This window comes from Protopterus annectens, chromosome 10.part0 (assembly GCF_019279795.1).
Source record: "Protopterus annectens isolate FY-2018-M chromosome 10.part0, PAN1.0, whole genome shotgun sequence".
Classification (NCBI taxonomy): Eukaryota; Metazoa; Chordata; order Ceratodontiformes; family Protopteridae; genus Protopterus; species Protopterus annectens.
Window position 1 is genome coordinate 1,447,479,130 of NC_056744.1, and position 20,199 is coordinate 1,447,499,328.

General features: G+C 42.5%; 1 protein-coding gene across 1 annotated transcript in view; it reads left to right on the forward strand.

Annotated features, from left to right (window-relative positions):
* The window catches only part of RAB3B (RAB3B, member RAS oncogene family), a 369,726-nt gene that overhangs the window by 200,639 nt on the left and 148,888 nt on the right, over positions 1 to 20,199 (forward strand). The window lies entirely within an intron of this gene.

Consider the following 20,199-nt stretch of genomic DNA (forward strand, 5'->3'; position numbering starts at 1 on the left):
GTTGCGTGTGTGTTTCTTGGAACAGCAATTTTTTTCCCTGGGGTAAAAAATCGCTGTTTTAAGACTTCGATGTTTTTGCAGTTCATGGTTTGAAGTTTGAACATATGGTGTTCAAACTTCAGACATTTTGATGAACTGATATAGACCCACTGTCATCCTATAAGCCTAACCAGCCTTATCTGCAAGGCCATGGAAAGAATCATCATCAACCTTATCAACAAGGACACAGGTGACCTTCAAAACTCTTGACTTGACCCAGTTTGGTTTTGTCAAAGATAGATCTCTCTTATTAAACCTGCTAGACTTAGTTGAGAATGTCACCAAAGCCCTGGATGAGGGCAAAGCAGTATATACCATCTGTCGATTTAGCCAAGGTTTTTGACATAATCCCACACTCAGGGATCATTGAGAAACTCTCTCAGCTGGGGATTAACCCATATGTCTCTAGATAGGTAGCCAACTCGCTCAGCAATGGAACGCACACTGTCAAAGTCTGGGAGTCCACCTCCACCAGCAGACCAGTTACCAGTGATGTGCCACAAGGATCTGTGCTGGGCTCCCTACTGCTTGGAATCTATTTCGCTGAGGTCCTGGTAAAAGCGGATGACCTGCGGTTTACCAAGTTTGCAGAAGACTGCAAACTGGGTGCAATCATTGAGTCCCCCAATGATGTAAACATATTACAGAAAGGGCTGGCGCAGATAAATGATTGGTGCCAAAGTCACAGGCTAAAGCTAAATGCAAAATATTCCTCATTATTCCCTTTGGCAAAGAAGTCCTATATTATCCCGACATTGTAGCTTTCTTTTCACAGATATTGGTATGTGTGGTATCACCATAAATTAGAATGCAGAACTTCACTTCAGTTTTCTATTACATGATGTTTGGCAGTCTATATGTAAATCAGAGTGAATGCTCATATGTAACTCTCATGTAGCGGTGTCTTATTTTGTATTTTATGTTGTGGTACCTCGTCAACTGGATCTGCCCACTTATCCAGTTAAAAAAGTAAACAAAGAAAATAATAACGTAAACAAAGGGTTCATCATGGGTGTGGTGTTTGTAAACCTGAACAAAACCTTTGACCTTGTTAACTCCTGAGTATCGCTTTCTGAACATTGATATTTGTGATACCTCCGACTCTAGTTCCAGAACTAAGTGAATGACATACCTTAAAGAATTAGAATGGCACACTCTGTCTCTGTTATGTACTGCATACATCAAGTTAGGAGCACCTGATTGTGTAATCTTGGCTCAACTGCTGTGTTGTATTTCCGTAAACAACCTGACTTGTAATCTTCATTTCTTTTAGCTTGTATGTAGATGACGTCATTCTCTGCAGGCCATCCATTCAGTCTGCAGTACTGCTAAAACCCTTGCAGTGTGATTTCATCAGGATGTGGGGGTTAGTTCCTTTATTACAGTACACTGTACAGCCCTACACTTTGGTGCTATGCTAAATACTGTGACATGCTACCACTGTGGCACATTGTATTACTGTCCTATGCCTCATTGTACTGTAATGCTGTGCCATGCCGCATTTGTACTGTTACACAGCAGTGTTCTGTATGACAGCGCTGTGTCTACAAAATTACTGGAGATGACTACTCGTGTACTCTAGAGGCATCAAAACAAGACAAATAAAATGTAAGCAATCTTGTGTGTCCTGCATTGATGTGGGAATGGGACTGCTCCTTCTTGTCTGCTATAGCTTTTGTAGTGTAACTGCACTGCTGAAGAATTGTTTCGAAACAGAGAATATGCTTATGTATACATGTGTTTGTGTGTGTGTGTGTGTGTGTGTGTGTGTGTGTGTGTGTGTGTGTGTGTGTGTGTGTGTGTGTGTGTGTGTGTGTGTGTGTGTGTGTGTGTGTGTGTGTATTTGTGTGTGTGCGTGCATGCATATGTGTGTGTGTGTGTGTACCGGAGGGGAATTCTGCTGCTTCACATAATAGGAGACCTTAGAAAAACTGGAGGCTAAGTGGCAGAACAGATGGGAGGAGATATTCAGATCATAGGCATACAAAAAATATTGTGCATTATTTTTCTGTGGGTGAAAGAACAAGAAAAACTGCAGGTGCTACCTGAAAGTCACAGTTTTCAGCTGAGTCTCATCTTTAAGGCAGCAGTCTACTGACTGTAACTTGTCTAACCACCGAAGGTGCACATCATCCAAAGTCCCTTTTTAGAGACTTCCGCTGGAGGTAAGAATGAGTGCTTTCTGGGCTTCACCACAGCTGTTAGGTTTGGTTACAACTGCAGGCATAAGCTAAATAATGTATGATAAGACTTAAAACCTAACCATAACACTAGTAGTAAGTACAATTCACAATCACTAATCTAAAGATATCATTAGTATCAAAGTGAGTGACAATTCTGATTACTAAAAGATGCTCCAGTTATACAAATATGATACATGTCTCAAGTCATGTTTTGTCTGGCAGATGGTAATGTGAAAGAAGTCATTTTTTACCAAATGAGGAGAGTTTATGGGTTCATTAATAAGAGATAATTTTGAGACAAAGGGAAGCAAGTCACATTTCATTGCCCTTTCATCGTGTTTGGTGTGTTGCATCTGTCTTTCTTAGATTTTCATTCTTTTCATGAATGCCTGCATTGATTAATTCTCTGAGCATGAGAGAGCCTTTAAGTCAATCATTTAAATGCCACTGAAGCAACTGTACTGATCTTCACATACAGCCTTCTTTTATGCCTACATGGTAGAATCTTTCTTTTGAAGACTGCCTGCCTTAGTAAGTAAAGCCTTGTGATTGTTCACAAAATTAAAAAGCAGGAGGTGTTTTGAATACAAGAAGCTGGTATGGTACAATACATGGATTAATGTAGCAATAACCCACGCCTGGGTGTGGGTAATGCTGGATTTACCCACGGTTGGCGTGGTTTGGTCACGAGGGAGAAGCCCGAGTGCCCAAACAAAGCCAACCATGGGTAAATCCAGCATTACCCACACCCAGAAGTGGTTTATTGCTATTATACAATGACATTATTTAAGAAAAAAATTAATTACTTTTCTTAAATAATGGCATTGTATAATGCCTCCTTGCTGCCCTTCTGCAGCTGTCTGGTATTCTGCGGCAGTTCTGATGTACTGCGCATGCGTATGCCTACGCAGTACATCAGAGCCGTGGGCAAAAGCAACGGAGAAAGCAAGATCTCCGTTGCTTTTTACTGTTTCGCTATGTTAAATGGGTTTAACATAGCGAGAAAGCTTTAAAAAAAGAAACAGAGAATCTCCGTTGCTTATTTTAAAGCTGTCTCGCTATGTTAAACCATTTAACATAGCAAGACAGTTTTGAAAAAAGCAACGGAGAAAGCAAAATCTCCGTTGCTTTTTACAAACTGTCTTGTTATGTTAAATGGGTTTAACATAGCGAGACAGCTTTAAAATAAGCAACGGAGATCTCCATTGCTTTTTTTAAACCTGTCTCGCTATGTTAAACTCCTTTAACATAGCGAGACAGTGTTTTAAAAAAGACTTATACTAATGGAAAAAGTCCGGGCGACCGGACCTTTTTCCATTAGTGTAAGTCGATTTACAACGTGCACGCGTGCACATTTTGGAATATTAATGGGGGGTCATGGTATAATTGCAAATATTCATTTTTCAGGGCCAAAGTATTCCTTTTCATTTTGCTGTACATCATAACAGCCAGGCCTGACTGAACGTTTGCCTCTGTAGAAGTAGCAGATAGGAAGACTCCAAACAAGCACATATCTTTCCCAATGAGATGTGTTACTTGATTGCTTGTTCTCAAGACAAATGGACTATCAGTAAGCTTTAGGTTCCAGTCCCATGGCTGTATAATTCTTCCTTCATTCTTGCTGCTGTCAGTCAGATTATAGGAAGAAAACAGGGCCAGCTGCATGTGTTACACATGACCAGCAAAGTTACAGAGGACTACTTTGATTAGCCAATGCCTTCCTCATTCTGATTTTAAAGCTCTTGTTGTTTCTATTATATATGTTAGTGTTATTTAAGTAGCTACAGCAATTAGTATGCATCCAACAGAATGCACACAGTGTAAAAGAGCTACAATAGAAGTGAACTAGTTAAGCTTCAGTAAAGGCTTTACACTAAAGTATAGCCACCCTGCAGACCCTTAAATATCATAACCAATTCTGAGGTCACTGCACTGTGGAGGTAGTGGAGTGATCCATCAATGAAGTGACCTGGAGTTTCATAGAAAGGTTAAATGAAGCATATTTTTTGACCAGGATAGAACTGAACAGTTGAACTATCTGAACATAAGCTACAGTTTCTTCTAGATATATAAATGTAAGCTGGAGTTTGACAGTTGAAATTGTATAACTTAACCATTTATTAGCCATCTATGTGCATCAAACAGTTAGCAGAGACATGACATTTCTACACATTGCTTTTTTGTTTTTCTGTTCATAAGATTGTAATTGGTTATCATGGCAGAATATGATAAATGTATATATTATTTTCACTTTATGGTTCCCACCCTATATACATTTGTCATGCAAACACCTCACCTATCACCCGTAGTTCATTCATTCCTTTACTGGGAGAGAACTTTTGGGGATTGAGGCTTCAGACCGTTATCTGTTATTTTACAAAAAAGTATTTTCTATTACGTACCTCTTAGCCAAGTCTCCCCCATGAGATATATACAGTGACTTCCCATTCCATATTTGGTCCCCACTTCTACAATGAGCTTGTTCTGGGAAAGTAAAGATTATATTTTGATAGTGTCATGACTTTTATCCAGTACCTGCTTTATCCACAATCAGTGGAGACCATGGAATCCAGGGTCTATGTCAAATATTCAAACTTTCAAAATGTTGAATATTATATGGTCGATATTTGGAAGTTCAAATAGCTAATAAAAAAAAAAGAAAAACATACACTAACAGTGCGAGCAGGAGGGCAAGCACCCCTACACCCCCCACACCCCCCTACTTAAATATGCCAACTCCGAGACCGCACTTTAATGCAGAAAAGGGAAATTCTCCCATTGTGCAACATATGGCGCCGCCGTTAAAATTTAGTCTTCGAACACTTGAAATGTCGAACATATGGTCTCGACCATATAACATTCGACATTTTAAGAGTTCAAATAATTGACATAGACCCGGAATCCAGTGCCCACCTCCCACACTGATGCTGCTTATTTTTTTCTTTAGCACTGTCAGTAAAGTCTGGACTGGACTGCTACCTGACATACAAACTAGATAAGAACCAAATTTGCATCATTAGATGGTTGTTCTATACCAAACTAGAGCAGATTCATCCTAGGGATACCATAGTACATTAACTGTTATCATAAAAGTGCCTAAGGCAGTCTGTACAATGTTTACTTTCCTGAATGTGTCTTCATTTGCATTCACTTCACCCAGTGTTGTATTTTTGTCTTCATTGGTCATCATGAGGCCTAACACATTATTTCAGTAGTTTAGTGGCCATGACTGAATAATGTGCCTCATTATCCTAGCTATTGAGTATTCTGTTACATTAAACTTACCAGTCAGCATTCATTACTCAGTATTCTGTGGAATTACACTTACCAGACAGCATACATTGCTAAATGATGTCCTTACATTCACTGCTGCAGTATTCCTAACATGTGGGATTCACTGCTGTGGAAACCCAATGTCCGGCCAGTCTACCAAAGACTCCTGTGGCTGTAAAGGTACGCTAAACATCACCCAAACGCTTTTTGCGTGGCATAGGGCATAAAGATGCCATTCAGGCCTACCATAGTCAGAACTTCTTTGCCACCAGTCCGAAAGTATCTTTTCACCATTGGTCTGTTTACCTCTGTCCATTTTCTGCCAGTTGAACGCATTTTTGTTCTCCAGTGATTACATATGCCTGTTTGCTGACTTCTTTACAGTTGCAGGTAAGTGCTCCATTGGGGTTTTTGTTTTTTCTTGTTTTGATTTGTGCTTCATGGGGATAATGTCATCCAGGAAGGGAAAATGCCAGTGTGAGTCTTTTTTTGTCTAGGAGTTTCTCATAACCATACGTCTTTTTTTTTCAATTTGTCAGGCATTTGTCCCGAAAACCCTTAACAGTAGATGTTCTTCCCTTTCCTTGTATTTTGAGAACCAGCATCTTAAGCTTCTTGCTAAATGTGCAATGGAAGGAATTTCCAGCCTTGAGGGCCAGCCATTAGGGAAGAAGAAGGTGAAAAAGGTATGACCAGAATCTTCTGTTGTCCAAACTCTGCCTGTGCTAGGTGTTTCTCCCAAGGATGTTACAAACCTGGAGGCTCACCCAGCTGTATTGTTGGATTTGTCTGCAGCAACCATATTGTAGGTCGGTGAGGATCCATTTGGCAGCACATCTGAAGAGGCTTTGCAGGCATCTGTCTCGGACATTCAGGGGGAACCATGGTTGATTTTTTCCAAGGGGCCTAGGGGAGTTCTTCCATTTTTAGTTGGGGAAGAAGTTTCTACTACATTTCTCAACTGTCATCATGGGTCTGAGCCTTCTCAGATTTTTGGAGGGGATGTTTCCTTAAAAATGAAACAAAAACTTAAACATGTTTCTTCTGCTCCCAGTGAGCCACAAAGTGACTAGCAGGCCTTTACTCAGTGGCTATTTACTGCTTTAATGTCCTTAAAGCCTCCTCAAGGGGTATCAGTTCCTGCTCCTCTTTGTTCCTGTACTCCCCTTAAAAGGCCTAGAGAACAGGATTTTTCTGAAGATGAGTTAGATTCTGATGATGAGTCCCTGATTTATTTTTCTCAAATGCCTTCTCCTTTGGACTATGGATCAGAGGAGGAGAAATCTATTAGTTCTGACATTCCTTTTGATGGAATTTCTTTTCTCCATATTTGATCCTTTCTCTTTTCAGGAAGTTTTTGCATTTCTCTGTTGCTTCCTGGCATTTTCAGTTCTCTGCTTTGCTCTTTGGCATTTCTACTGCTCCAAGGGTGTTCAACAAATGCCTTGCTCGTGTGGTTGCTTTTTGCAGGCTTCAAGGGATCCAAATATTTCCTTACTTGGATGACCTGTTGATTCAGGCGTCCTCTCCAGAGACCCTTTTGCAAAATCTTCATTTTGCTATTTTCTTTCTTCAGCATCTGGGCTTCACTGTAAATTTCAAAAAGTCTTCTCTGACTCCTTCTCAGGATCATGTTTCTCTGGGTTGCAAGATTCAGACTGTGCCAATGCTGGCTTCCCCTGTCCCTTCTAAAGGCCTTAACTCTCATTTCTTTCTTTCACACTCTTGTTCTTCTTGCTTCCATTACTGTCAGGAAGTTTCTGAGAGCTTTGGTTTTCATGGCATTCACCATAAATATGCTTCCTCCTGCCAAACTTCACATGAGAAAGTTTCAGTGGTTTCAGGCAGTGTGGCTTCAACATGCACATCCTCTAGACTTTGAAGATGTCCTTCAAGGATGCATCTGCAGTCCTTACAAATGGGTTGTCCTGTCGTCAGGCAGCCCTTTGGTCGGCCGGATTCCAAAGTCTGGGTCTGGCTTCGGCTGGTGTCGCACTTCACCCGACGTCATAGCTGCAGTTCTTCGGGTATAAAGGCATCAGCCGACGCCATTTTCCTCAGTCTTTCTTGCCGCGGCCGAAGCAGAAGCTGTTCGCAAGTGCCGGTCGGTCAGATCCAGAGATTACTACTACCGAATACTACTTCGAAGACTTCTAAAAAGCTAAGTACCCCGTTGGGACTCTTTCTTGCCTCAGCCGATGTCAGAAAAAGTGAATAACTGTTTAACTTATGGGAAACAAATACCTCATAAAGATTTCCACTCTTACTGCTTACCTTGTTTAGGCCCAGACCACGACGTAGCAGCTTGTCTAGCCTGTGCTTCTTTTAACCGACGGACGCTTAGACGTCGGTCGGAGTTTGCTGAGCAGTTTTTCGGCTCTGATTTTGCTTATATTATGCCGTCGGATCCTCCGACTACTCAAATATCCAAAAAACGCAAAGAAAAGGACCGACACTCGCGGTCCGTGGTTTCGGCCAAAACCGCGGTTAAGCAAACCGCGAGTGTCTCGGTTTCGGCCGAAACCGAGCAAGCGGTTCTTTCTTCAGCCGAAACCATGCCTTCTACCGAGGCCTCTTCTAACCTGGTAGAATCGGCTTCTGAAATCCAACCTGCTGTTGTGGTTTCTCAGGAATTATCGGACACTATTCCCTTGGATATTTCGACCCCTGCACGTGGAGCTGCTAGGCCTCCTGCAGCCATGTCCATTAAGGCTTTTGCCAGGGCTAAAGCAGCTAAAGCTACTAAGACTGTGCCTGTTAAGCCCCCCTCTCACAGGCCCAGCTCCAGTTCCCAAATGCTTTCTCTGGCAGAGGATCTCATTTCTTTAATCAGGGGATCCCAACCTCATCCAGACAGGGCCTCTCATCCACCTCCAGAGAAGAGACCTAGAGCAGAGCCCCCTGAGCCAGTGTCCACGGATGATTCCTCTGATGATTCAGACAATTCAGACCCTCCAGAGGCTCCTTATTCCCCTTACTGATGCTGAAGAGTCGATCCCTTCTGCCTCTCCACCTGAGGAATTTTCCTTTGGGGAAACCTTACATGCCATGAGGGAACAATTTCAGTGGCAGGGCCAAGATTTCTCAGACTCCAGGAAAAGGCTTAGAACCTTTTTGCATTTACCACAACATAGGCCTTTAGCTATACCTCCAGTTCTTTCTGTTGTAGATGATGCATTTAATGATGCTTGTACTGCTCCTGATTCATTACCTCCAGCCCCTGCTAAGCCCGATAGGTTCTACAGGGTCCCGGACACACATCACCATTTATACAAGGCTCCTTTTGCAGATCCCGAGACTATCTCCCAGGGGCCTAAGGCAGTAGCATCTACCTCTGCTAAAAATCCCCTCCCCTCTGAAAGGGAATCCAGGTCCTTAGAGAGATGGGGTAAAAAAGTATACACCTCTGCTACTCTGTCAGCTAGGGCCTTGAACTGTCAATTTCATATGATCCAATATCAGGAGTTTATGCTTGATCAGTTAACTAAAAAACTGTCCTCTGATGAACCTTTAGATAAGAAATATGTTCAGGAAATGGTACATAACATTCAGCAAGTTAGTAACCATTCTTTAAAATGCGGCTATGATGCACTGGAGGCTTCCTTTAGATCAGCCATGACTGGCACAGTTATCAGAAGGCATGCATGGTTGAAAGAACAGGCCTTACCGGACCATGTCAAATCAAAACTATTAGATGCTCCCATGGACAAGGTCAATTTATTTGGTTCTCCTGCACAGCAGGTACTGAAGAAAATGGAAGAGAAGGCAAAATCTGTACAAACAGTGAAAGACTTCTTACAGGTCCAACCTCCAAGGTTTAGCAGGAACTGGCTCTCCAAAAATTGGTCCTTTCCAGACTCCTCTAAAGCACAGAGAGGCAGGAATAGGCATTCAAGAGGCAGAAATCAATCCAGGGGTGCCTACAGGGGATGCCAGTGGCAGGGCAACAACCAGCGAGGCACAGACGCAGCCACCACCACTGCAACAGGACAATCACAGTGACTTGGCTCTGGCACCGCCTACCAGGGAACAACTAGCAGCACCCTTAGAAGGAAAGCTAGCCTTATTTTCAAAGAACTGGCATTACATCACAAGGGACAAGTGGATTTTGCAAACTATAGACCAAGGTTACAGGTTTCATTTCCATACTCTACCAGGAAAAAGAGGAATGCCAAACCTACCACCAAATCAAAAGGCAGAAGCTCTAAAACAAATAGCTCAATTAGTAAGAATGAGAGCTGTGGAAAAGGTACCATCTATGGAACAAGGAAAAGGATTTTACTCCAGACTCTTCCTGGTACCAAGAAAAGAGAAAAAATGGAGGCCTATTCTCGACCTGTCCGCTTTAAACACATTCCTAATTGTTCCAAAATTCAAAATGCTGACTCTACAGCAGCTTCTTCCCATGCTGGGCAAGGAGTCTTGGCTGGTAACTCTAGATCTCAAGGAGGCATACCTGCACGTCCCCATACGACCAAATTGCAGAAGATACCTCAGATTTCTTGCAGGATCAGAGCATTATCAATTCTCAGCATTGCCCTTTGGCTTATCTACTGTGCCCAGAGTGTTCACGAAATGCCTGGCATCAGTAATCGCTCATTGCAGACTTCAGGGAATCCAAATTTATCCCTACCTGGACGACTGCCTGATACAAGCGGACAACAAAAACAAGCTAACAGAAGCTTACAAAGAGTCATTTACTTGCTGCAAGCCCTGGGATATACAGTCAATATAAAAAAGTCAAGGCTGATACCATCCCAAAGAATAACCTTGTTGGGTGCAGAGCTGGACACATCAAAGCAAATGGCATTCCTAACCGTAGAAAAGCAAGAACAACTTCCTCTCTACTTCTTGGCATTAACAAAGCAGAACCATCTAACAGCAAGAAAAGTACTGCAAGCCCTGGGCTTCATGGCATCCTGCATAATTCTGGTCCCTCATGCCAGACTGCATATGAGAAAGCTACAGTGGTACCTGAAGAATTTATGGTCTCAACACAAACACAGCCTAGAAACCAAAATTCCACTAATACCATGCCTGAAGCAAGAGTTCCTATGGTGGGCTCAAGCCTGTCAATCAAACACAGGATTGCCCTTCTACAGCAGTCAACCAAGCCAAACCATCACAAAGGACGCCTCAGACCTCGGTTGGGGGGCCCACATGCTGGACAAGTGCATACAAGGCTTATGGACTCAAGATCAGCTGCACCTGCACATAAATCTAAAGGAAATGCTGGCAGTAAAATTGGCAATCCAGACATTCAGACCATTTCTCCAAGAAGGACAGTTGATGATAAGGACAGACAACACCACAGTTATGTGGTACATCAACAAACAGGGAGGCACACATTCATACCCTCTATGCCGGATGGCACTGGACCTATGGAATGTGGCTCTGAGCTACAACATTCAGTTACAAGCAATTTTTGTACCGGGAAAAGAAAACATTCTAGCAGACATATTAAGCAGAACTACCATGGATGCCCACGAATGGATGCTGCACCCGGACATCTTCAAAGCCATCACAAGAAAATGGGGACTACCACAAATAGACTTATTTGCATCCCCACTCAATCACCAGCTAAAGAAATTCTGCACAAGGACGTATCACCCACTTGCTTGGAAGGTGGACTCCCTATCTTTCAGTTGGAAAAACCTGACAGCATATGCATTCCCACCACTTCCTTTGATGCACAAGGTGCTATTGAAGATCAAAGAGGAACGTCCAAGGATCATTCTGATAGCTCCAGACTGGCCAAGACAACATTGGTACCCATTACTGAGGAGCATGTCTCGGGAACAAATGTGGACACTACCCCTGATCCCATTGCTGTTAACACAGAACAACTACAACATCCTGCATCCAAACCTGAAAACTCTGCAGCTGACTGCCTGGAACATTACATAAGAGCAATTAACCCAAATTTATCCCAAAGGGTTAAAGACATTATCCTTGAGGCTCGCAGACCTTCAACAAGAAATTATGCAGCAAAATGGAAAAGATATCTCAGTTGGAGTACTGCAAAGGGAAAAGATGTGTCACTGGTAAACATAGCCAACATCCTGGAGTACTTGGCAGAGCTCTTCCATACAGGCCTGTCCTATTCTTCCATCAAGATACATGCATCAGCTATTTCGGCAGAATACAGCTTGGATCCTCCTGTCTTCTCACATCCTCTGCTCAGGCAGTTTCTGAGAGGAATTAAAAATGTAAAACCTCCTAGGAAACCACCATTGCCAGCATGGGACTTGAACTTTGTGCTAGAAAAATTGACACTTCCTCCTTTCGAACCAGCAGCAACAGCAGAATTACAATACTTATCCTGGAAGACTGCTTTCCTGCTGGCAATCACCTCAGCAAGAAGGGTTTCTGAACTACAGGCATTAATGGCAGTGCAACCCTTCCTGATCTTCCATCAAGATAGAGTGTCCATGAGAACAAATCCTACATTTATGCCTAAGGTGGTATCCAGAGTGTCTTTAAACCAGGCTATCCACCTACCTACATTCTTCCCCAACCCACAGAACAGGGGAGAAAGACTGTTGCATACCTTGGATGTGCATAGACAATTACGCTACTACCTGGACAGGACCAAGTGCAATAGAAAAACTGACCAGCTTCTGGTAGCATATGCAACAGGAAGGGAAGGAAAAGCAATTTCAAAACAGACAATCTCCAAGTGGATAGGAAATTGCATTAGATTTTTTACTCCTTCCATGGAAAGAAAACTCCAGAGAACATCAGGCCTCACTCCACAAGGGCTACAGCCACTACTACAGCTTTCTTATGAGGGGTGGCTACCAAGGACATTATAGAGGCTGCTACTTGGACCTCCGTGCATACATTTGCCAAGCATTATAATTTACCTTTATACTCTAGATCCCGAGCAGGTTTTGCCACTGCTGTTTTGCAAGGGATCCTAACTACACCATAATATCTCTTTTTTTCCTCCTCCCCTAGTTTGGCTATGGTATTCTACCCATTTGTAAGGACTGCAGATGCATCCTTGAAGGACATAGTACAGTTTTGTACCTACCATAAATGTAGATGTCCGATAGGAATGCATCTGCAGTCAGGATTACCCACCCGCCTTCCCTCTGTGGTACTCCTAGGTATTTGCCATCTTTTAGCTAGCTTGGGGGGGATCTGTTATGGTGTATTTGTTTGTATATATGTACATACATGCTTATTTTATGTGTTTGCTCTCTACTATTTGGAAACATTGGCATTTATCCAAATTTAGCCATCCAAGAGGGCACCTGGCATCTGGGGCAAGAAACACTGAGGAAAATGGCATCGGCTGATGCCTTTATACCCGAAGAACTGCAGCTATGACGTCGGGTGAAGTGCGACACCAGCCGAAGCCAGACCCAGACTTTGGAATCCGGCCGACCGAAGGGCTGTCTGACGACAGGACAACCCATTTGTAAGGACTGCAGATGCATTCCTATCGGACATCTACATTTATGGTAGGTACAAAACTGTACTTTCCTCTTCTTCCTTGTCTCAGACAGGAACTTCACTAGTGGATTCTGCAGTTGTCTATGAGTCTGGGGATCTCTTTTCACCCCCTCTGCACTCTCAAGAATTGTTCACAGATACTTCAGATATGGGATGGGGGACGTCATTTGGCTCCCCAAAAGTTCAGGGGGTGTGGTTGCCTCATCAGCAGAAGGAGCACATCAATGTCAAAGAGATGACAGCTCTTCTGCTGGTTCTTCAGGCTTTTCATCCTCCTTTCTTTCCAGGGCCTCTCAAGGTGTTCACAGACAATATCACAGTGATGTGGTATGTCAACAAACAGGGAAGGATGAGATCTTAACTTCTTTGCTGGTTGGCACTTCTGGTATGGAATCTTGCTGTCAAGTATCAAGTGATTCTTCAGGCAGTTTATATCCCTTCTGGACAGAACATTCTGGCAGACACTCTGAGCAGGTCCTTCCTTAACTCAGTCCCATGAATGGATGCTTCAGAGGGATGTGTTTCTGGACATTATCCACCACTGAGGTACTCAAGTGGATCTTTTTTCCTCCCCTCTGAACAGACTTCCTCTGTTTTGTGCCAGAATCCCAGGTCCTCTGGTGTGGAAGGTGGACGCCATCTCATTTTCTTACAAGGGGATGCTTCTTTATGCATTCTGTCCCCTTCCTCTCATTCCGAAAGTCCTGTTCAAAATTCAGCAGGATGCTCCCAAAATCTTGTTGGTGACTCCCTTTTAACCGTGACAGCACTAGTTCCCTCTTCTTCTGTATTTAGCCTGGAGCAATCGCCGCAAGTTACCTCAGAGGGTAGATCTACTCTCACAAGACAAGTGATCTCTCATCCATCTCCACCTGTCCACACTTCAGCTGACACTGTGGGTGATAGGATTTTGATTCCTCATAGACACATTTTTCTGAGGAAGTGCTACAAGTCCTGCAGGAGGCCAGGAACCATACTACTAGGAAATCCTACTTATCCAAGTGGAAACGATTTTCTATTTGGTGGCTCTCTTGTAACCTGGATCCACTTTCTGTGGATGTTCCTTTGGTTCTGTTATTTGTGTGAGTTGCGCAGTGCTGGTTTGGCCCATTCTTCTATTAAGGCCCAGATATCAGCTATCTCTGCTTGTCTTTTTCTCCTCCTTTAACTTATAGATTTAAGGTTTTGGGATCTTAATTTTGGGCTTCTTTTGAGCCTACTGCTTCAGCTTCCTTGTAACATTGTTCCTGGAAGACTGTTCTTTTTTAGCTCTTACTTCTGCCAGATGGGTGTGTGAGTTACAGGCCCTTATGGCATGTCCTCCATTTTGATCTTTCAAGAGGACAGTGTCCTTGCGTACTAACCCTTTTGTGCCTCAGGTGGTTAATGAACTATCACTTAATCAGTCTATTAATCTGCCTACTTTTTCCCCTCTCTGCAAATTGACATTGAGGGAGTGCTGCATACTGTGGACATGCATAGGCAACTCAGGGTTTATTTGGATAAGACTAAGGCTATTAGAAAATCTGATCAGTTATTTGTTTCTTTTCATCCTAGATTTTTGAGAGTTGCTGTATCCAAGCAAACTATTTCTTCTTGGATTTCTAAGGCTATTTCTTTTTATTACACTTTTCATGGCAATAGCTTTCCCTCTTCAGTCAATGCTTATTCTACTACAGCTGTGGCTTCTTCTGGTGCTTTTTCAAGGGCTTAGATATTAATTCTATTCTTGAAGCAGCTACCTGGACTTCTGTGCATACCTCTACCAAACATTATAAGCTGGATGGTGTGACATCCCCACTCTGGGCCAGTAATCAAGGAGCCTGAATCCTCACCACTGACACTGGAGAGGGACATTCACTTGGAACAAAAATAGATGCACAAAGTATTTCCAGATGCAGCTCTCTGCATCAAGCATACTTTCCCTGAAGAGAAGACAGGGAACACACTCACTCCAGGGTATGGATTTCTCTCTATCTCTCTCCAGATCCCCAGTAAGACTCCCCACTGGCACAGCTGTAGAATTGAGCTGAGTGTCCATGCCAAATCCTCCAGCAATCTCTCTGTGAAACCAGTGCTTCATATCCCTACTCTAAGCAGCTGACACACACACTCTTTGAGATTTGATTTTCACACACACACACACACACACACACACACACACACACACACACACACACACACACACACACACACACACACACACACACACACACACACACACACACACACACACACACACACACTCATACACACATACATACCTGGGAAGGATGACATAGATTTACTACTTCTGCTCCCTTCTGCCCTATCTGTAAGGTACTTACATCACCACCAGACACTCTAAAGCCAGCTATTCAAAAGCTCTTGCAAGGGTACCCTACTATACTGAGTGAAATTAATATTAATACAAATGGTAGTCTGACCAACAACAAAGCTTTCAGGAGCGGCCAGAGGGGTCACCAAATAGATATAAGTACTCTCAAAGCTACAATGAAAAGTTTAAGTATATTTAGTAATAAACAAAATAACATTAAAATACTAAATATCTGTTTACAATAAACACCAGTGTTTCAATCACAGGAAGTATTAAAATAAAACTGAAGAATACATTCACACAGATACAGAAAAACAGTATTTAACTAATCTCAGTATATTTTCCTGACTGATCTAAAGCATTAATATTCCCTGGTCACTTACTAGAGCAAAGCAAGATGAAGTAGGTGAGGGGTCTTTCTCTGTCAGTTTCCAAAAACAGACTTCAATGAGGCTTTAGTCTCACCTGGTACTAAAATATCATTTTTAGTGATGGATTACAGAAGGACATCACATACATCTGGTCACCTGACTTCTGGTTCCCATGCTACCCCCTTGGCTAAAAACTGTCAGGATTTAGCACATATGTGTCAATAGTACACACACACACACACACACACACACACAATGTCTTGCTAAGATCTGCTGCAGCTCCTGGAATTCACAACACAATTTCAAACCTCCACTCTTCCAGAGTAGCAATTAGTTCACCCCAAAAACAATGCAGAATGCTTCCTAGTACAGACTTTTTGTCTCTGGCTGCATCGAGAACTGTAGGATACCATCTTTATGACCTAAGCCAGCTAATTTAATTTCAAACTATTTTCAAAATTAGGTGGATTGAGATTAACCTCTTCTAGTATTCTCTGTTAAAACATATACATTTACACAGTTACAATAATACATGTATATTTCCTTTTTCTGTTCATCAGGGTACATTGGTGGTATATTTTTAACACAAGCATCTTTACAAATACATTTTTCAGCACAAGCATCTGTGCAAATCAGTTTAATATACAAATGATATATAATTCTTTACAAAATTTTAGCTAACTGTGCTGGCATACGTTACACATCAACTGCCATATTCTTCTGGCACTGCTGGCAGTACCTCACATTGTCACAGGTGATATTTCTAGAGCTAGGGCTAGTTTTTCTAGTGTTGTTCTTCATGGCTTTTTAGGGGGCTCTTCTGTTCCTTCCCCCTCCCTGTTTTTCTCTTGAGCTTTGGCACTCTCTCATATGTTAACAATACTGCGGCAGTGGATGTATGGACATAGTACAATTGTGTAAAATCGTACCATAGCTGTAGATGTCCTTGCCTTCACTGCTGCAGTATCCGCTTCCTCCCTCCTTTCCCCTAGTCATTTGCCTTCCTGGATGTACATATTACCTCTTGGGTTCCTTGGACTGGTATTCCTACTGGGGCAATCAGTTCTGACTGTGGTAGGCCTGAACATCACCTTTATGCCCTATGCTACACAAGGAGCATTTGGGTGATGTTCTATGTACCTTTAAAGCAACAGGAGTCTTTGGTAGACTGGCCAGACATTGGGCTTCCATGACAGGGAATCCCATATGTTAAGAACATTGCAAGAGTGAAGGAAACAACATCTACCATTATGATAAGATTTTATACAACTGTACTTTCTATCATATTACACTGACCAGTCAGTGTTCATTACTGAATATTCTATTACATTAAACTGACTAGTTTGCATTAATTACTGCATATTTGTTTACATTACACTGATTAGTCTGCATTAATTATTGAGTATTCTGTTACATTACACTGACCAGTCAGCATACATTACTGAGTATTTTGTTGTATTATACTGCTCATTCAGCATGCACTACTAATATGCCATTTCATTACACTGACCAGTTAACATGCATTACTGAATGTTCTGTAACATTACACTGACACACAGATAAATATAAAGGAAAAGTACAAAATAAGAAATTTTCTGATGACCTAAAAAATTTTACAGAGAATTAGGAAACAAGGTAAAAGGAATTGAAAGACCACCAAAAAAAGAAGAAATAGATACACAAGTTCATAGGTTCATAGGTGTGTACTAGGCTAATGGTTCTCGGGCCTTTACAAGCCTTGCCCATAGTAGTGCCTTGGCATTGTGCCACCCATCATTAGTTCCCAGTGCCTCTATCAAGTAGAGCCCCTGGAGTGATCCCCAGGGTGAACTTTCTATTTCCCATCCACTCATCGAGATTTCTCTTGAAGAAGGCTAGTGAGGTGCTCTGCTTGACATGTATGGGAAGTCTGTTTCAGAGCATCGGCAGTCTCTGGGTGAGGAACCTGTACCTCAAGCATGTTCTGTTGATTGTGGTAATGAGGTTGAGGACTCTGGACCATGTGGTGCGGAGGGATTGGGATTTCTTTAGATGTAGCATTTCTAACAGAGCTTGGGTCAAGACATGGCTTTGTAAGTCAAGCAGAGATCACCTCTTAGTAGATGATATGAGACAGAAAATAGCTGGAGTTTTTTTGAGTCTCTCCATGTAGGACATGTGTTTAAGGCATAGGATCATCTTTGTGAGGTACGTTTGTGGCCTCTCCAGCTGTTGCAGATGTCTAGTCAGGTACATGCCAAATGGGGCATTATACTCTATGATTGGTCTAATGAGGGAAGAGTAGAGAGAAATGATGACCTCTTTCTTCCTGGATGCAAAAACCTTGGTAATGAGATGTGCCACATAGAAGGAATTTCTGACCACAGTGGAAATGTGGTGGTCGAAGGAGAGGTTCTGTCAACCTTTGTCCCCAGATCTCTTATAATGCCTTCAGTGTTCAGTGGGCTCCTATCAATGTGGTAATTAGTGGGAAGTGAGTTTTTCCCAAAGTGGATGACGACGCATTTTTTGGCATTAAGCTTAAGGCCATGGTTTTGACACCAGTCATTGGTCTCAGTGAGGCCTTTCTGTAGCATGTCGGCATCACTTGGGGAGTTAATAATGGCTCCCAACTTGCAGTTGTCTGCGAATTTGGTCAGCCAGAGTCCCTCCGTGTTGGCCTGGACTTCTGAGAAGTAGATGCCAAACAGGGGAGAACCCAGGACCAATCCCTGTGGGACTCCACTTGTGACTGGTCGGCAGTCGTACTTTGAGTCTGCTACTTTCACACTGTGTGTTCGATCTGTGAGCCAATTTGCAACCTACCTAATGATATAGGAGCTGATGTCTAGTTTGGTGAGTTTATCAATAATTCCTGAGTGAGGAATGGTATCAAAGGCCTTGGCCAGATTGAGGTAGTCTTTATGAACTGCCTTACTTTCATCCACCGCTCTGGTGACTGACTCAAAGAAGTCAACCAGGATGAGCAGGCATGATCTACCTTTCACAAAACCAAATTGCATGAGATCTAGAGTTTGGAGATTCCCTATATTCTTGTTAATTAGGTCCATGATGATGTGCTCCATAACCTTACATATCAGACTCATCAGGGTATTGGGGCGATAATTTCCAGGGTCTGTAGTCGCTCCTCCTTTATGGAGAGGGATGAGTGTAGCAGCACGCCATTCGGGAGAGACAAAGCCTGAGGTGAGGCTGTGAGAGAACAGAGCACACACATGTGGTGCCAGTTAATTTTGTAATTCATGTAGAAGACAGCCAGGGATATTGTTGGGTCCCATGGAAGCTGTATTATTGGCCTTAGACAATGCAGCTTTAACCTGTGCTGCAGTAATGCAGGGTGCCTGGCATTCTTTCAGTATTGAGATTGGTCCTTGGGGGGGTAAAGTTGACACTGAATCTGTTGGCCAGTATGTTGGCAGTATCTGTTGGCTCACTATAAGAGGTACCATTGTGCAGTAACTCAGAGCAAATCAGAGTATTGCCATGGAGATTCTTGGTATAACTAAAGAAGGCTTTGTGGTTGTTTTTAGTGTCTGCTGCAATTCTGCCTTCATAGCTGAAAACTTTTGAGAATTCAAGGAAAGGTGAGGCTACTATGTTATCTGCATTTCTGTTTTGGTTAACTGTATTAAAGCTCTGGTAGTACTGTGATGGTGTCTTAAAACTATGCTGAGTGGGGAGAGGAGTTTATTGTGTAGGATGAATTTAAAAAGTTGAGAGTGAATACACTTTAACAATACTTCTGATAAAGGAGGCAGAATTGAGATGAATCTGTAATTGAAGATGTCTGTGGAAGGACTGCCTTTATGAATTGGGAGGATAAAAGATTTTTGAAGTCAAACTTCTTATGGGACGGTGTGTGAGCTCGGAGTGTAACGGAAAAGTGAAATAGAAGCACGTAAGTCAAATTCCACCCTTAACGGCGGAGTTTGACTTCCATACTTGTACTTCAGCTTTTCAAACACACACACACACACACACACACACACACATGCATTACAGTGAGCGAGCAATCCCTCCCACATACACACAAAGTGAAGAGTGACATGGAGCGAGTGAACCCACACACGCAGTGAGAGTGAAGAGTGAGAGCAGAATAGAGAGAACGAGCTAGCGATCGATCCCTGGCAGCCACTCACACACACTCTGAGAGTGAAGAGTGAGAGTGAGTGAGCAAAGAGGGACAGATGTACAAGATGGTAGTGGTATCCTGAGGACAATGGAAGGCGATAAAAGATGTTACAGTGCTGGAAAGAAAGTTATAGTGCAATGAAAAAATTAAGAGATGAGGTTAAATAATCAGTACATAATAAGAAATGCTTTAGGAAAAAGGAGATTTAGAACATTGATATATAGCATGATAACAGCTTCATTTGCTATACTTTGGCAAGGTGATGTTTGTGGTGAGGTTAAACCGTGGTGATTTTGTAAGGTAAAGGTAGGGGGATGAAATGCTAAAAACAAAGGGTCAATGACGGAAAGGAAAATATTGTATGGTGAAGTATTTGTGGTAGGAGGCCATTGATGTATGCAGCACATTGAGGGGGCTGTGCCA